Genomic DNA, 15,405 nt, shown 5'->3' on the forward strand with positions numbered 1-15,405 from the left:
GCACAGTGGCTTGAGTCAGAAATGGATAAGAACAATATTCAACTATGATGGAGAAAGCCTTACACATATCCCTCTAAGGAACGTATTTCCTTTACATGCAAGTGGCTTCATGCGGCAGTTTCAAGACCAGAGAAATGTAACCCACAGTGTCTGGATGGAGAAATTGAGTACCCTCAATGCACAGGTAAGTGGTTCATGTGGGAGGGCACAGGAGGCTGTAAAAGAACAGTGGGCAACAGCCAAGAAGGATTGTAAGAGGGTCAGATCCAGGGGCCTTCCCTTAATCCCATGCCAGCCTGCATCTGTCATGGAAGAGCTGCTCCTGTTCCAAGGGACCTGGGAAATTGAATTCAAGCAGAGAACATGGTTGGCAACTGCTTTTCACTGCTCTCAGGGAACGTGTCAATATGTCAGCCTTGACAATCTCCATTTCCCCTTCTGTCTCTTCACAATGCAGGTGTATTTGGACAGATGGAAATGATGTGACTGAGTCCAGCTGGAGAAATGAATGCTCCTTCAACAAATCCAGTGATTTGAGCTCAAGTTTTCCCGGAGTTTCCTGCTTTATTGTGCTTTATAGCTTAGACAGCGTTCTCTGTTGGAATTTGCTAATTCATTTTCTCAATACTATTGGATGATTTTGTTCAAACTTAACCATTTTTTTGTAAATGTATCTACATTCTGTAACTGTGTTTACATTTCATCCAGGCAAATGATTATACTTACTTACATCTTACCTATTCTGCATTCATCCCTGTTACTTTTATTTACATTTTCATCCTGAAGTAGGTTGGCTTTGGTGGCATACTGAGTCAAGAATTAAAAAGACTGTGGGTAATTTGATTATCAGTGTGTTTGGCCTCGACTGCTTCTAGGTTTTTCTCCATGAGCATGCCTGGAACATAGCCTGGGATGATGGCAGAGGCAGGGTGAGTCAGGGTGAGTCTTCTTTAAACAACTTAGGAGAGCCTCTGAATCACAGAACCGATTCCTACTCAGGACTTGAGCTTCCGTGTTATTTGGTGGAAAGGCAAGACACTGGGATGCAAGTAACTAACTAGGATTTCTGGACGTAGGTAGGCACAACTCCTTTGGTCCAGGTCCTGGAATGAGCCATCCTTTTCATTTTTTGGTGAGCTTGCATCACTGTCTTGATGGATCTGAGACTCTTGTGCTTTATTTATTTTTTTAGTAATTGATCCAGTGATGACATATTGCAGCTGATGGGTAGGAACAGCTAATGTGTTGCTTTTGCTTGTTGGGGAGTGGGTTTACTGCCCTACTTGACAGAGCTTTGTAGAAGATACGCACATTTTTCTTGATGTTCACTTTCCTAAGAATTTTTTGAAAGGCAGTGTGTGCAGCACACGCAGCTCGGTGCAGCAAGGGATGATTCTTTGACCTTGAAATGCCTTAAACACAGAGATTTTTCTTTAACTTCACCTAATTAATTCAGCCAAATTCATGAAAATGAACCACAGCAATAAGCTGCATTTGTGTACTGTTAATGGAGTCTGTCTGTCTCGGTATTCATGTGGGGTATAAACATGAGTTGAATTCTAAGAAAATAAAGCAAGTAAGTAGTACCTGATTTTCCTGTTGTTGCTTTTGCTGATAAGGGAAATTTCAGGACAGCTAAAGCCTTGCTTTAGTCACTCCATTACCAAATAATTGGACATAATTTCTTGAAATAAGATCTCAAGAGAACAAAGGGCTGCTGATTGCCTTTTGCTGAAGGAACTTGGAGAAAAAGAAATCTTTCAGCTGAAAACTGGGATGAATCAATGCTGAAGGTCCACTAGAACAGTAGGGCTCCAGTATAGGGTGCAAGTACCCCTGTGCAAGATAAATCCATTGAGAGTAGCAAGAAACTATTAAAGCTTCTGTTTAGACTATACAAAAAAAAGAAAAGAAAAAAAAAAAGAAATTGAGCTTTAATGCCATTTAATATACAGATTTGACAGCGGTGCTCTCACTTCTCTCACTTGTTCTCTGTGTCAGAGGACCATGGGTCATATAAGGCAGAGAAGTGTCCTGGGGGAAGAACTGGTGCTCCATATTGCAGAGGGGTTCCATTTAGCTGTCTGGACTGTGGGAATGAGAGAGAGGTAGACAGCGTATTTTAGATGTTAAAATTGAGAAGAAGTGTGTGTTGTTTGTTTGTTTGTTTGTTTTTCAACTTTGGTGAAGCCTCTTGTTGCAAAACCTTATCCAGATGACAGGAAAAGCACTGCCAGCACTTTCAGTGCAAAGCAATAGGCTACTGCAGCGCATTATTATTTACTTAATGTGCTCATCTTCACAGCCTTACAAATGACATTCATCTGCCATCTACTGTTGCCAAAGGGGACCCCTCCCTCCCCAACGGCTTCAGCCAGAGCTGAAGGTCTGGTAGAAAAACAAATGCATAACACTGAATGCAGTGACAGCAACAGAATGAGAAGAAATCTTAAGGGGCAGGTTATTTCTAGGGAAAAAAACATAAAAACTTTTTTATCCCAACAGTTTATAAAACTCATAAATTTTTTGTTCAGTTGCAGACTATGTCACATTTAAAAGAGAATTCATTTCAAGTCCACTACATACTCGAGCAGTTTGGAGTAAGGGACCGTCCACGTGCGAGACAAACTGCCTCTTCTGTAGCGTTTCCTCCTGCAGTGTGGTATCCCTCATCGCATCTATACAGCAGTGCTTCATTCACGCGGAGCTCTCGCTGGGTTGTGAAGTAGTTGCCATGATGTAACGCAGGTACTTGGCATGACTTAAATAAATAAGACACGTATAATATTGTTGGTTTCTCTTTTTCCTTTAATCTAACTTATCTAACATTTCCCTTAAAGGTGATTGTATCTGAGGCAGTCTTTGAAAACAACGAACAATTAAAAATGCAGCAGTTTACATTCTAGTGTTCAATTGGGTGCAAAGTTTGAACAGAAATGGGTTTATTTGAAACAAAATTATCTCACTTATGCTGATTCCACAATTTTATCTACACCCATTCACAAAAGAAGCAGCGTGAAACATCTGACAACTTCACCACATGAGGTACAGCTGGGAACTTAATTCAGGAATATTCAAATAACCTAACAAAGACATTTTGACCTTACAGGTACAGGAAGAACAGCAGAATTTTATAAACATATATGAAATGAGAAGGAAAGAAGCAGTCCTACCAACTTTCTTAGTACAGCTTGCCTGGGAAGACCATCCACCTGATTGACATTGTACTGTATCTTCAGTACCACCGCTGGGAACTCTGTAGCCTTGATTACATTTTTACTGTAGTTTCTCGTGTATTTTGAAGTATGTTTCTGTGCTGTAAAAAATGCCATGTTCCAGAGGAGGCCTATTACATTTTTCTAAATGAAAAGAGACAGTTTGGTTAGGAAGAAATAATTGATGTAATATTTTCCCTGATAGGCAAGAAAGCGGGGTTTTAAAATTATCTCCATCCAATTTCATTTTCTTGTTTTATTGAAATGCTACCGCAGTCATTGAGCAGATGGTAGTCACTCAGTGTCACTCTGGAGCTAAGGAGGCTCAGATGCACGTCTGTGACTAAAATGTCAATTATTTTTCCCAAGTTAAGTTACGCTGGGCAGCTTTCCTGAAATTCTTAAAAAGCATATGTGGTAAGAGTCCTTAGAACATACTAGTGTAAAACAATTCAATGTATGAATAGACATCATGGATTTCACCTTGACCTTATGCATTTTTATCCCTACTATTCTGCACCTTTTATCCCTATATGCTTAAGGAAATTGAGCTATAACAGTTTTCTGCTAGAAGCAATAATGAAATGAAGAAGCTAACTCACTGTACCACTGTGGCATCCTTTTGCTGTACAAGTTATTCTTCCATCTTGTGTCCTGGTTTCAGTTGTAAAACCAGCCACACAAGAATAGGAAAGGTTTTTTCCTTTATGCATAAGGAAATAGTAACCTTTGAAATTGTAATAATATGGGGTAATCCTTCCATCTTCCACATGTGGCAAATCACAAAATTTACCTGCAAAGACATAACACATGTATTTCTCACTGAAATTCTCATCCCATCTAAGAATGTATTTGTTTCAAAACAGAAAGGGAATGAAATGCTGCTTACAAGGTCAAAGCTGGAGTACTTGGCAGTCACTGTTAAATGAAAAAAAGTATTATTCTAAAGCTATCATACTGTATTTTTTTACTAAATCTCATCCTTGGCGTGAAGAGTCTTATAACACACACTGACATTATGAGATATCGAAAATATATCTGCCTCTGTTCTTTAGGTTCACAGAAATACAACCTGCGGAATGAAACTTCCTACTATGAACAAAATGGGCAAATGGATGCAGGGCACGTTTATTTGACTCTCTGTAGCCTAGAAGATGCGAGCATGAGCACCTTCTGCTTAAAAACCATTCTGATGCACAGACCGAAGTGAAGTGGAAACAGCGTCAAGAATTAGCTATGCAATAGCTGCTCATTCAGCACGACAAACCAACAGGAGGTAATACACAAGACGACTCGCTGAAGGAATGGAGGTTAAGAACAGAAGCCACAGTTCAAGCAGTATGCATTCTAGACAGACCCAGGAATTTCAAATGGTACTGAAAACAGGGATAGAAAACGTGAAACACCAACTGAAGCTAACTTCTGCAGGCACCATTTAATTTCTACTCTTCTGCTCAATGGTTAGCCAGAACAGCCCAATTACTGAGATGTGCCACATACATAATGCCTAGGAGGGCAAATTTCCATTCGTATAATGCCCCAAAGTAGCTCAGATACATTTCCCAAGAAAACTCTTCTGAATAGAAATCTGGACCTTTCCGTTATACAGCTTTGAAGTGTACATGTGAATCTGTAGCTCAGATAAGCAGCAACAACTGATCCACAATTATCAGCCATCTCACAACAAAACCGTATTTAAAAGCAGTCTTTATTCCTGGTCAAGATACGAAAGACACCCCGCCTTAGAAACCTAAACTGCGTGTTATAGATTTGATGCGTGTTTATCAGCAAAAGAATCCAGTGTTTTTACCTTCTGCAAAGAGTTTGCCTGAATTCATCGTAACTAGGAAGGAAAGGCAGCTTTTAAATCTCATTTTCAGTACCGACCCCATCAATAGTTTCCATCATCTGCAAAAACTCCCCGGCTATCACTTCTGTAAATGATAACTGAATTTTCAATGGTATTCACAAGTGCTGTAATGCCCAGCGTGTTTTGTAACTCAAGTTACTTCACCCAAAATTTTATTTTTGTTTTAATTCTCCACAAACCACAACTAGACGTGCAGAACTCTTGTCCCACTGGACATACTTTATATCAGTAAGTGGGACCGAACTTGCTATATAACAGTAAAACTAGGCAACAAACCGAATGGAACAATTTAAACCAGTTGAACGCTGTCCCCATTAGAACCTCTTCAGTTCCAAGTTTAAAGGGCATTCTGTTATCAGGTTACTATTTACCTTGGCCGCAGCAAGAAGGAATAAAAAATTCCCTCCCACACACTCCTTTGCGTTCTATCCATAATTCATTCTGGAGGCCCTAATATTAATGAGGACATAACCACGTAGCCACTGCTCTTTCCTGTCCTTACGTTCCGCAGCACAGCCATCCAACTTTCTTTTAAGCAAAGAAAAATGGAACAACGCTGCTGTCTAAAAAAGTTAGATTAAATTAATTAGATTAAATGAGTTGTTTTTACAGGCGTTCCGTATTGTTTATTGAAAGCAGACGAATTTTTTAAGACGGATTTTAAGCTGTTAGGAACAAGGGTGTGCAAAAGCATTCCATTCTTCTTATTATTCCTTCCTAGTTAAGTAAGTAAAAAGTATTTGCCATATTTCCATAGCGTGTGATAAGAAAAATGTTAATTAAGTTTTCTTAAATGGAAAAAAGAAACCTTAGAAGTGAACTCCGATCACTATTTCTATGCGTTTCATGTCTTTCCAACCAGCTCGGTGCATTAAATTTGATTCTGACTTTACTAAGCATGCTAAATAATACCTTACTTGCTTAAAGAAAATAACCAGGTGCTTACTGTGTTATTAATCATATTGATGATCGACTCAGAAGCTTTATTTTATAATGAGCAAACACGTACTCAAGACTTCTTTGTACGTCTGAAAGTCTGCATGGGTTGCTTCAATGTCACGGGTTTACGTGGACAGGACTTCTTCCACGCCTTGACTGTTTATATGTGACGGTCACATAACGCACCATGGTCTAATGGAAATCCCTAAGAATCCTTGGCAAAGTACAAATTATTTCTTTCACTTGCACACTAATGATGAGGTGGAACCCTCTTCCCGTGTGTCCCGGTAAGCACCGCAGGGGAGCTGGGGGTGGCTGCTGTTTTCCTGCATCTGCTGAAATAATCTGATGAATGCTAGTTTGTGAAACAAAATTCCATTATATAAATCTGAAATTCATGTAGACACCCAGGGAACTTCAAGTTTGATTTGTGCTGCGTCACAGTGTGTTTTTTTTCCTTCTGTAAGAAAATTGAATTGAATTGATATAAGTTAAAATTTTGGTTTTTTTTTTTAAAGAGGAAGAAGTTGTGATTAATTCATAAACGTTACTGCAGTAAGTATTTATTACTTTCTTCACAAATAACTTTTCTTTTGTAGAGATCTAATGTCAATAGTAAAATGTTCTTTAGCTGCATTAGGTAAACAAGAAATGAGTTTGCTTGCCCGTGAGCGTACGTGCTGAAATCAGAGGCATTGGTAAAACATTATATCTAATGTTTATACTGCCCAGGCTGTAATAATACAGTTCTGATCAGTCACAGTAGGGAAACTGAGGAGGAAAATGAGGAAAAGCTCACAGCTGCACTGAGAGAAAATAAACAAAATAGCTTTAAATGCAATTCAGAAGGGATATGAAGCAATATTCTTATCTCACATACTGACTTTTTTTTTATAACCACTGTCTAGGACACTGTTTTTACCCATTTGTGTTTTAGCAGCAAGGAATGTTCTTGCATGTCCCAAGTAATTGACTTGGGAGGAGAGCCAGTCACAGTCAGTACTTTGGAAATGGCCGGGCTAAGTTTTACCTTTTGCTGAGCTGAGTACACAGATGTAGTTTTGGCTGTCCAAACGATGTTGGGAGAGATCACAAAGCCCAACTCATGGAAATAACAGACTAATCTCACCACCAAGTATACCTCTGGCACTTAAAATGTGAAATGAGAACTACTGATTTATGACCGAGTTACATCATTTCATCTGCAGGTTTCTCCACCGAATGAAAACATTGTCGTTGCTAATCTGAACAGGCCCTGGTGGGAAAGATATCAGCCCATCAGCTACAAGATCTGCAGTTGATCAGGCAATGAAAAGGAGCTCAGAGTCAAGGTGACCAGAAGTAACAATGCTGAAGCGAGCGCCTGGAAAATCTGTGATTGATACACTGAGAAGGTGTAGAGGAAATGCTAAGTCACAGCCTGAAGCAGTGATTGAGCACCTGGTGGGAAGGCAGGGCCAACCAAGGGGTGCTCAGGTGCAAGCAATGCACCTGAGTGATGTAAGGGGTGGATCCTGGCTCCACCCCTTCCCAGACCTCATTTAAGGGCTGGCAGTGGAGGTGAGGGCATTTATTTCCAGAGATCCCTGCCTACCTGTGGCCTTCTAAAGCTGAGCAGCTCTTTTCCTTCCTTTCAGTATCTGTGGCTGCTGCATTTGGGTTCATTCTCATTTGCTTTAGCCAAAGACTTTGCCACCCTGCTATTATCATCCCATTGCAGCATTACGGAAGGGCAGTTTCAGGTGAACTAAGTTACTGCTCCTATTCTCGAAGCAGGGGTAAATGGAGCATAAAGGGAGAGGGATAAAATGTCAGATTAACAGCAGTGCAGTAAAGCTCTGGCTGTTGCCTCGATGGGATCGCAATGCATACTGAAATGCAATCACTACTTTTCCAGATTTGTATTTATGTGTCAATCACATGTGGATCTGCAGGCAGCTCAGGCACCTGTGGGAGCTATGTCAACATGGGGAATAGAGAGTTTCCTGCTGTGCCCTACTCTGCCTGGATTTTTATGGTGGCAAATGTTATCCTGGAAGTGGAGACATCGAAAATTATGGGGACGTATCAGGTAACTTTCTGTGGCACCATTTTGAATTCTTTCGTTTTTAATTTTGTTGTGTAAAGATTGGAGTAAAGCCAAAAAAAGGGAGTAGTTCATTGTGGGTTGAACGTTTAGTCACCTTACTGGTGAGTGCTGCAGTGGGCATCATGGGCTTCTCTTCCGGAAAAGTACCTGTGCTGCACAGTATCGTAGGCACTGAGAAATCACGAAGCCTCCCCACGTGTCTACTGTGGGCGTGTGAAGGAGAGCCCACAGTGTCTGAACTGACTGAGCCCAAGCCTCTTGGCTCTGTCAGCGAGCTCCTTCTTGCAGCTTGTAAAATCAAGTTGCTCTCGATAAGGAGACACCTAGAAAATAGAGAGCTGTGCAGGGTAGGTGAACTACCCTGATTATGTCAGTCCGTTTGGATGTGGCACAGGTGATGGTTCTTTATCGAGGTTACAGCTCGGCATTCATCTGCTTTGCTGTGATGTTCTTCCAGTCACCGGGGACTTGCCTGACAGCCATCAAATGCGATGGAGAGTGGCACAGCAGTTGCATCAGGCAGTCCCCTCAGGAGCCTGGGGTGCATGTTGTCACACCCCACAGACTTGTACGCATTCAGTCTCTTCAGGTGGCCTCAGACTCGCTCCTCTCTTACAGCCGGAGGGATTTTGCTCCTCCATGCCCTGTCTTTAAGGACACGAGAGATATGGAAAACCTGACTGCCATCAAAGATTGGGCTGAGCACCTCAGCCTTCCCTACGTCTGTCATTCCCTTTTCTCACTTCTCACTTATCAGAGGCAGTACGCTTCCCTTGGCCTTTGTCTTCTGACTGGTGTACCTGTAGCAATTGCTTTTTGTTATTTTTTTTAAGTCTCCTACCAAGTTCAGTTTCATCTGCGTGTTGGTTTACTCATCACTGCGTGTCTGGAAAGCATCCGTGTATTCTTCCCAGGTTACATGTCCCTGTTTCCTCAGCTGTTACATTTTCCTTCTTTTGCCTTGTTTTTTTCCCCAGCAGGTCACTGCTCTGTCACACGCTGGTCTCGTGCCTCCTCTGCTTGGTTTCTAATGCTGGGGGCAGGAGAACTGTAGTGCTCTCAGAAAGGCATCATTAAAGGTTTCCTCATATGCTTCTTTCTATCTCAGTATTTGCGAATATATATATTTTTTTCTTCTGTACATGGACTACTTTATTATTTTCTGTAGTAATTTATAGTGAGCCTCCTCTGCCTGAGGTAACTGAAAGCTGTGAAGCATATCAAATGTTGCAGAAATGGAACCTGTCTGAAATAATGCTGCTTTGGCTGGCTTTATTCCTATTGGTGTGGGAAAAGAAGAACCAAGGAGAGTGTTAGGTCTTTTTTTTTTTTTTCTAGTTCAGTATTTCATGACGGGGCTTTTAATATTGGAACTCATTTCCTACTTAGTGCTATTTTTTTGTTATTTCTTGTACTCATGATTCCATACGCTGTTCAGAAACAATCGCTCAGAGGAGCAGTTCTCTCCTTACAGGAGAATCTGTTTCATTCAGTACTGAGTCTTGACAGCTAAGCGTGGCGGTACCCGATCCCTCTGCAGCCACTTCCAACAGGCTTTGCACCTTATAGGGACTCGGGTTCGTACTTCAGCACCTCATTAAGATTAAGGACACTTCAAAGGGTAGGAATTGTTCTCCGAAGGTGAATACTTTTGTCACTTGGCTGAAATTCTGAGAAGTTACCAGCGAGGTAGATGAGGTATTCTTCTAGACAGGGAAAAAATGTAGATCTGACTCCCCTGAGCTTGAGAGAGAAACTGGCTAATATGGTAGTTCAACATTTGGAAAACCACGTTCAAAGCACTCACTTCAGTCTCCTTGTCTTCTGTGAAACTGGAGGACAGACACAGAGGTTCCCTTCTGAGACAAAGGGAGTGAGTACAAGTAAGTACGTGAATTTTAGCACACCACTGAAACAGCTTTATTTCTTCTTTTTCCCTCAGCAGATAAAATTGTCAGCTCCCATCACTCCCTAGTTGGCCATTTGCCCATTCATAACGTTACCTGGGGGTTGTGGAGAGGAGGATGTGAATAGAAGTTCTGACCATATAGGATATACATATGGAATCACAATTATAATGGTCTGAGGAGGACAAAAAATATCTGCAATCTGGGCTGTTTGGCACCACAAGGAGAACTTCAGCACTTTAAGATTACTGAATCTGAAAATATAAGAGCTCAAATGTCCTGCAAAAACAAGTGGGAAAGTAAGGAGCTGAAACATCTCTGTGGCAGTTAGTCCCTGGGCTGCTAGACATTAGATTATCTTTTCAGTTACATTTAGGTTTTCTTTTCCCAAGTGATTATTTATTTCTAAGCAATTTGTACTCTTCTTAAAAGCTAAAATTTCACTTTGTTCCTGTAAGGCAATAAATGCTGCCTGGAGAGTGTGGTAACTGGTTTGCAGAGTAAAGAAACCATACACGGTGATGATGGCACAACGATGCTGTTAAACAAATGCTTATCTGAGCACATAGTTATTCATAACGCCACAGGAGAACATCAGTCTAATTCTAAGCAAAGCCATTTGATAGGGAAAAAACGTTAGTCTTGTGATCCCTGAAAAATCTTAAAGGTGAATTCACCTTTCTAAAAACTTCTGAAATTCTTGTTTTTTGCAGGCAGGCCTTCTTAATGGCATGCCTCTTCTGAGGGGTAATTAAAACTAAGAATTCTCAAAGCAGAGAATATAGCGTGGTATCAACATTCTGGGCCACAAAAAAGGATTTTTCCTAGTTTTTTTTTTTTTAAGTAAAGATAAGTAAAGCAAAGCACACAGAGTCGGAAGGTAAAAAAAATTGCCATTGCAAACTCGTAACTGGTGCTCAGCTGAGCTGGAAGCCAGTTTGTTTTTAAGCATACAGCAATTAAATGTCTTTTGTGAGGTAGGTAATCTGCCCCAGCCCCATTTTGGAATCAAGCAAATTGTGCCTGCAGCTTTTATATGCAAAATGTCAGATCTGATATCCTAAGTCACCATAAATAAGTCAGCAAGTCAGACAATGACTTCATGAATGCACTATTCTTTGACCATCTTACTTTACCAGACTCCAGTTAAAACTATGAAAAAAGCATGTCAGCCTGGCTGCTTCCCCAACCGTACCACCTAGCAGGCTCATTTTTCTTCCTTGGGAGTCATTTGACCCATTCTTGTGCTTTTTTGCTAGGCTCACCAAGTTTGTGGGATCTCACCTCTTGGGAAACATGGTTAGAGAGTTAAGCAGTTCTACTTTTCTCCAGGAAGCAGTTCTGCCTGACTTCTCTGAGGCCAGCATGGCTAGGTCATCTAAACGGCTTATAGTGTAAGCGGTAAGGTTTGTGAGATCACATCTGAAACCTAGCTGTTTCCTCCCTTTTCTTCCTTCTACCCCTGGTTCTTGTTGGGTCAAGTACTTCAGAACCTATGAACCACTGAAGCAGGTGAAGAAGTTTAAGAAACCTACATTGTCATTGTACAGTTTATCTTTATTGCTTTTCAAGTAGAGAAAAATCACCATAGTGTTTGACATGCATGCTGTACATGGGGAAGGATTTATCTTCTGTTTGGTTACTCAAGTCACTGCACAAGCGGGATGATTGTGTATCATTACCACACTTGAATATAAAAAATGGAGAAGGTTGGAGCTTCCTCTCTCATAGGCTCTGTGATTAGAGATCAGTGCTCAGTATAAACAAAGAAGATATTTTTTGTCACCCAACCCACATACATTAAGGAGTAGAGCTTTTATATATGATTTGTCTTAAAAGGATTCCAAAGGAAACCCTCTTGACTGTTCACTGATGGAGGAACATACTCCGAGAGCCTGGACATACATTTAATGCAAAGGTAAAATCCAAATGCAGTTCCTTTTCTCTTGGTAAAAAAGTAAATGCAGAATAGGACATTTTTGTTGTTTACATTAGAGTTTAGACTCAGTGTGGGATGAAGGTTTGCAGAAACTAACTTGCTGAGATTTGACATAAAGGCTTTGATCACAATGCACTAGTTGGAGTTATTTAGCAAGAGACCAGAGAATTCTCAGTGAGGTAATCTTAAGGAAGGAAACCAGAATTTTTTCTTATTGTGAGAGACTCACTGCCTCTCTGCTTTCAGGATAGCACGTCTGCCTTCAAGCTTGGAAAGCTCTACCAAATTCAAGAGACACTGCTATTCAGCAATTCAGCTGTAAGAAAACACTGGAAGCATACTTGGTGACTTCAGTCAGTGAGTAAAGCAAGTCTCATGAATTGTGGTGTTGAAGTAGATAATCTAGAAATTTTTCTTGATTTAAGTCTTGCTTCTGCATCTTCCAGAACATCAAGCACTAACTGGCTGATCATAGAAGAGGTAGTTTTTCCTCTTTCTTATTCCTCGAGACAAATAAGCTCATGCTAGTGGCGAGGAAATAAGTCCAGAGCACAGAAATAGCTGGTACATCCCTTTATTTGTGGTGAGGATTCTTTTTAAGTTAAGTTGAAGACAGGTATCTACTCCACCCTAGAACTTCAGCTAGCTAAGCTCTAATTCATTTTAGTACAGATATTCTTAGGCATACTTACTGCTACAGCTAACAGAGCATTTCTACCTGCAGCAGGAAGTGTCTTTCTAAAGAACTGTACTCCCAGCCCACAGGAGCAAACAGTGTTGCTACTGGTATTTTGGGGCATACCTCACAACAAGCATGGAGTAGGTCGAGTCCTCCTACAGTTTTGCTTCAGCAACAAGATAAATGAAGTGAAAGACATGCCTCTTAAAAGGGAGGCCTAATTTTACTAATTCAATTTTAAAATGTAAAATTTTAAAGTTGCCTGCCCACCAATTCAATTTGGAGCACATTCCGAGGCATTGCCTTAAATGCAAGTAAAACCTTATCCCCACAAGGAGATAGTTTATTGCATTTCTATGAAAACATAAGACTGGTTTGGCCTTATTTTAGATCTCTCAGGAAAGAGGATTCCTAAGCATTTCAATTTTTTTAGTTTCCTAATAGACTTTTCTCCTAGTAGTTGGTAAAAGTCAAAGAGCACCAACCTAACTCCTTTCTAACCATCTCAGTCTGTTTAGGGCACTGATACTGTGGAACAGCCCTACATATACACAACATATATTTGGATAGACACACCACAGAGGTATTTCAATTCCAGCTGCTTACCTGAGCCCTTTCAAAAGGGAAAAACCCCTGCACTCCCTAGAGCGCATTAAGTGACTGCACATAGTCACTCAAGTCTCAGACTAAGGCTTCACTCAAAAAGGTTTTACCTGAGATGTGAAGTCAGCTGAACTTTATCTTCAGGCAGAAAACAGGGCCAGGAGGAGCTGGCTTCCATCTCTCTGCTTCCAGCCTAGAAGGAACATCACCATGCAGGAGCCACTCCAGCACCCAGGTATGGTATGCCCTCACACCCCCACTCAGGGGAGCCCCTATAGCCAGGTGGGGCTCCCCCTCACACCCCCACTCAGGGGAGCCCCTATAGCCAGGTGGGGCTCCCCCTCACACCCCCACTCAGGGGAGCCCCTATAGCCAGGTGGGGCTCCCCCTCACACACCCCCCACTCAGGGGGAGCCCCCCAGCCAGGGGGGCTCTCCCACTTAGGGGGAGTCCTCCCATGGCCCAGCAGAGCTCCCCTCTCCCAAAAAAGATTTCCAATGCCAACCAGTGCTTCCCACCCCCACCCAAAAAAAAAAATAATCTCTTTGAGATAGTGCAAACCCTGGCCTCCAGCACCCAAAACAAAACCAGAGGCACAAAGCCCTGCCCCACCAACAGCACCCACCTCCAACTTAACCTCAAACACAAATAAGCCAAGCAATATTACCATCCAAGTCCCACCACCACAAATAAACTAAGTGACACACACCCCAACTCATCTCTACATTCACTTAAGCTACCTTAACATCACACATAACTAAACAGAGTCCAACCTGTACCACCTCAACAAAAGGCAAATAAACTAAGTAACAACTTATCACCTTCACCTCAAAAGGAATAAACCAAGCAAATCATTACCACCACAAAAAAGGGAAATAAACCAAATGACACACCAACAACTCATCTTCAAGCCCCCTAACCTCACCAACAAATAAACCAAGCTGACACACAATTACAATCCACCACAACTTCTACTACCAGCACAAAAGAAACAACAACAAAAAGGGGCTCCAGCACTCAAGAAGGAACTGGGGGGGGTCTGCCACAGCCAAGAGACCATTACATAACACACAGCAACACTCAATGCCTACCTCTCAGGTCAGCTCCACCACTTCCACCTCTGCAGCTCTCAGAAGAGCCCAGCTCCCAACCAATATGTTGAATATCCTCTCAAACACCAGCTGTACCAGGACCTGAGGAAAGAAAACAGGTCTAGAGTGCTGGACCTCAACAAGGCAGACAGACTGCCTCAGTACAGGAAACAGCACTAGGACACCAAATTCCCCAAACAAGAAGGGGACCAGAGCCCCACCACAGGCAGAACCTCTCACCTCTCCCTCCATCAATTTCATCCCTCCAGGAGAGGACCTGCCACACATCTTCAAGCTGAAAGGAAAGCACAGTGAAGCCTCACCTTGAGAGAGGACCCAGGCATAACAAACAGAAGGGGTTTTTGCCTGCTAGCACCCAGTCCTGGCCATAAATTCTATCCCAGGAAAAAAAAATAAGACATTGGTGATCCCGGGGCTCAGCCCCACAGTCTGGGTTGGGCTCTCAGCCACAGCTGCAGCCCTCTGCATGACAGCCAGTGGGTTCCATCCAGAGCACAGCCTGGCTCCAGGGGGCAGAGCAGGAGATCAGAGAAAAAAAAGAAAAAAACAAAAGGACAACTCACCTCAGTCCACATGGCATCCTCCCTTGAGCAGGAAGAGCACCAAGGCACTGTCCAGGTGGGAGGCCCCGGACTAAAGCAGGCAACCCTCAGGTTTGAGGGCTCACATCCTTCATCCCATCACGGAAGAAGCCACTTACAAATTCAAGCCAATCCTCAGCAAAAAAGGCTTCAGTGCTGCCATCACCCTGCAGCAAGATCAGAACCACAGAGCTGAAGGAGTGAACAGGGACCGTAAAGGGCTCTCCAGAAATCATCCCATTCCTAGAGAAGAACACTGAGCACCCGTTGGTCTCTCATTCATTCCTCAGAAAGGAGACGCTCCCACCCCCCACCATCTTCATCGCCCTTTGCTAGACCACAAACTTCCCGTCCTTCTCGACCCGCAGAGCCGAGAAGCAGGCACGGCCAGCCGCGTGAAGGTCTTACCTGCTTCCTCGTCCCGCTCTGTAACGCGAACCGCGACTCCGCCGCCGCGCCGGTCTGCCTTGA

At 42.3% G+C, this 15,405-nt stretch overlaps 1 long non-coding RNA gene across 7 annotated transcripts; it reads right to left on the reverse strand.

The window, feature by feature from the left end:
- Nucleotides 1–1,915: 1,915 nt before the first annotated feature.
- LOC109369247 lies at nt 1,916–15,404 on the reverse strand. 7 transcript variants are annotated; one of them, XR_002118062.1, is made up of 9 exons: nt 15,343–15,404; nt 14,917–15,101; nt 14,573–14,627; nt 14,333–14,434; nt 13,352–13,434; nt 3,943–4,008; nt 3,174–3,359; nt 2,587–2,761; nt 1,916–2,089 (listed from the first exon to the last, which is right to left on the reverse strand). It is a non-coding gene; the product is annotated as an uncharacterized LOC109369247 (long non-coding RNA). The 7 variants fall into 7 exon arrangements; XR_002118061.1 differs by having other exon boundaries at nt 3,818–4,008; XR_002118060.1 differs by lacking the exon at nt 3,943–4,008.
- Nucleotide 15,405: the final 1 nt, after the last annotated feature.

Source organism: Meleagris gallopavo, chromosome 10 (genome assembly GCF_000146605.3).
Source record: "Meleagris gallopavo isolate NT-WF06-2002-E0010 breed Aviagen turkey brand Nicholas breeding stock chromosome 10, Turkey_5.1, whole genome shotgun sequence".
Taxonomy (NCBI): Eukaryota; Metazoa; Chordata; class Aves; order Galliformes; family Phasianidae; genus Meleagris; species Meleagris gallopavo.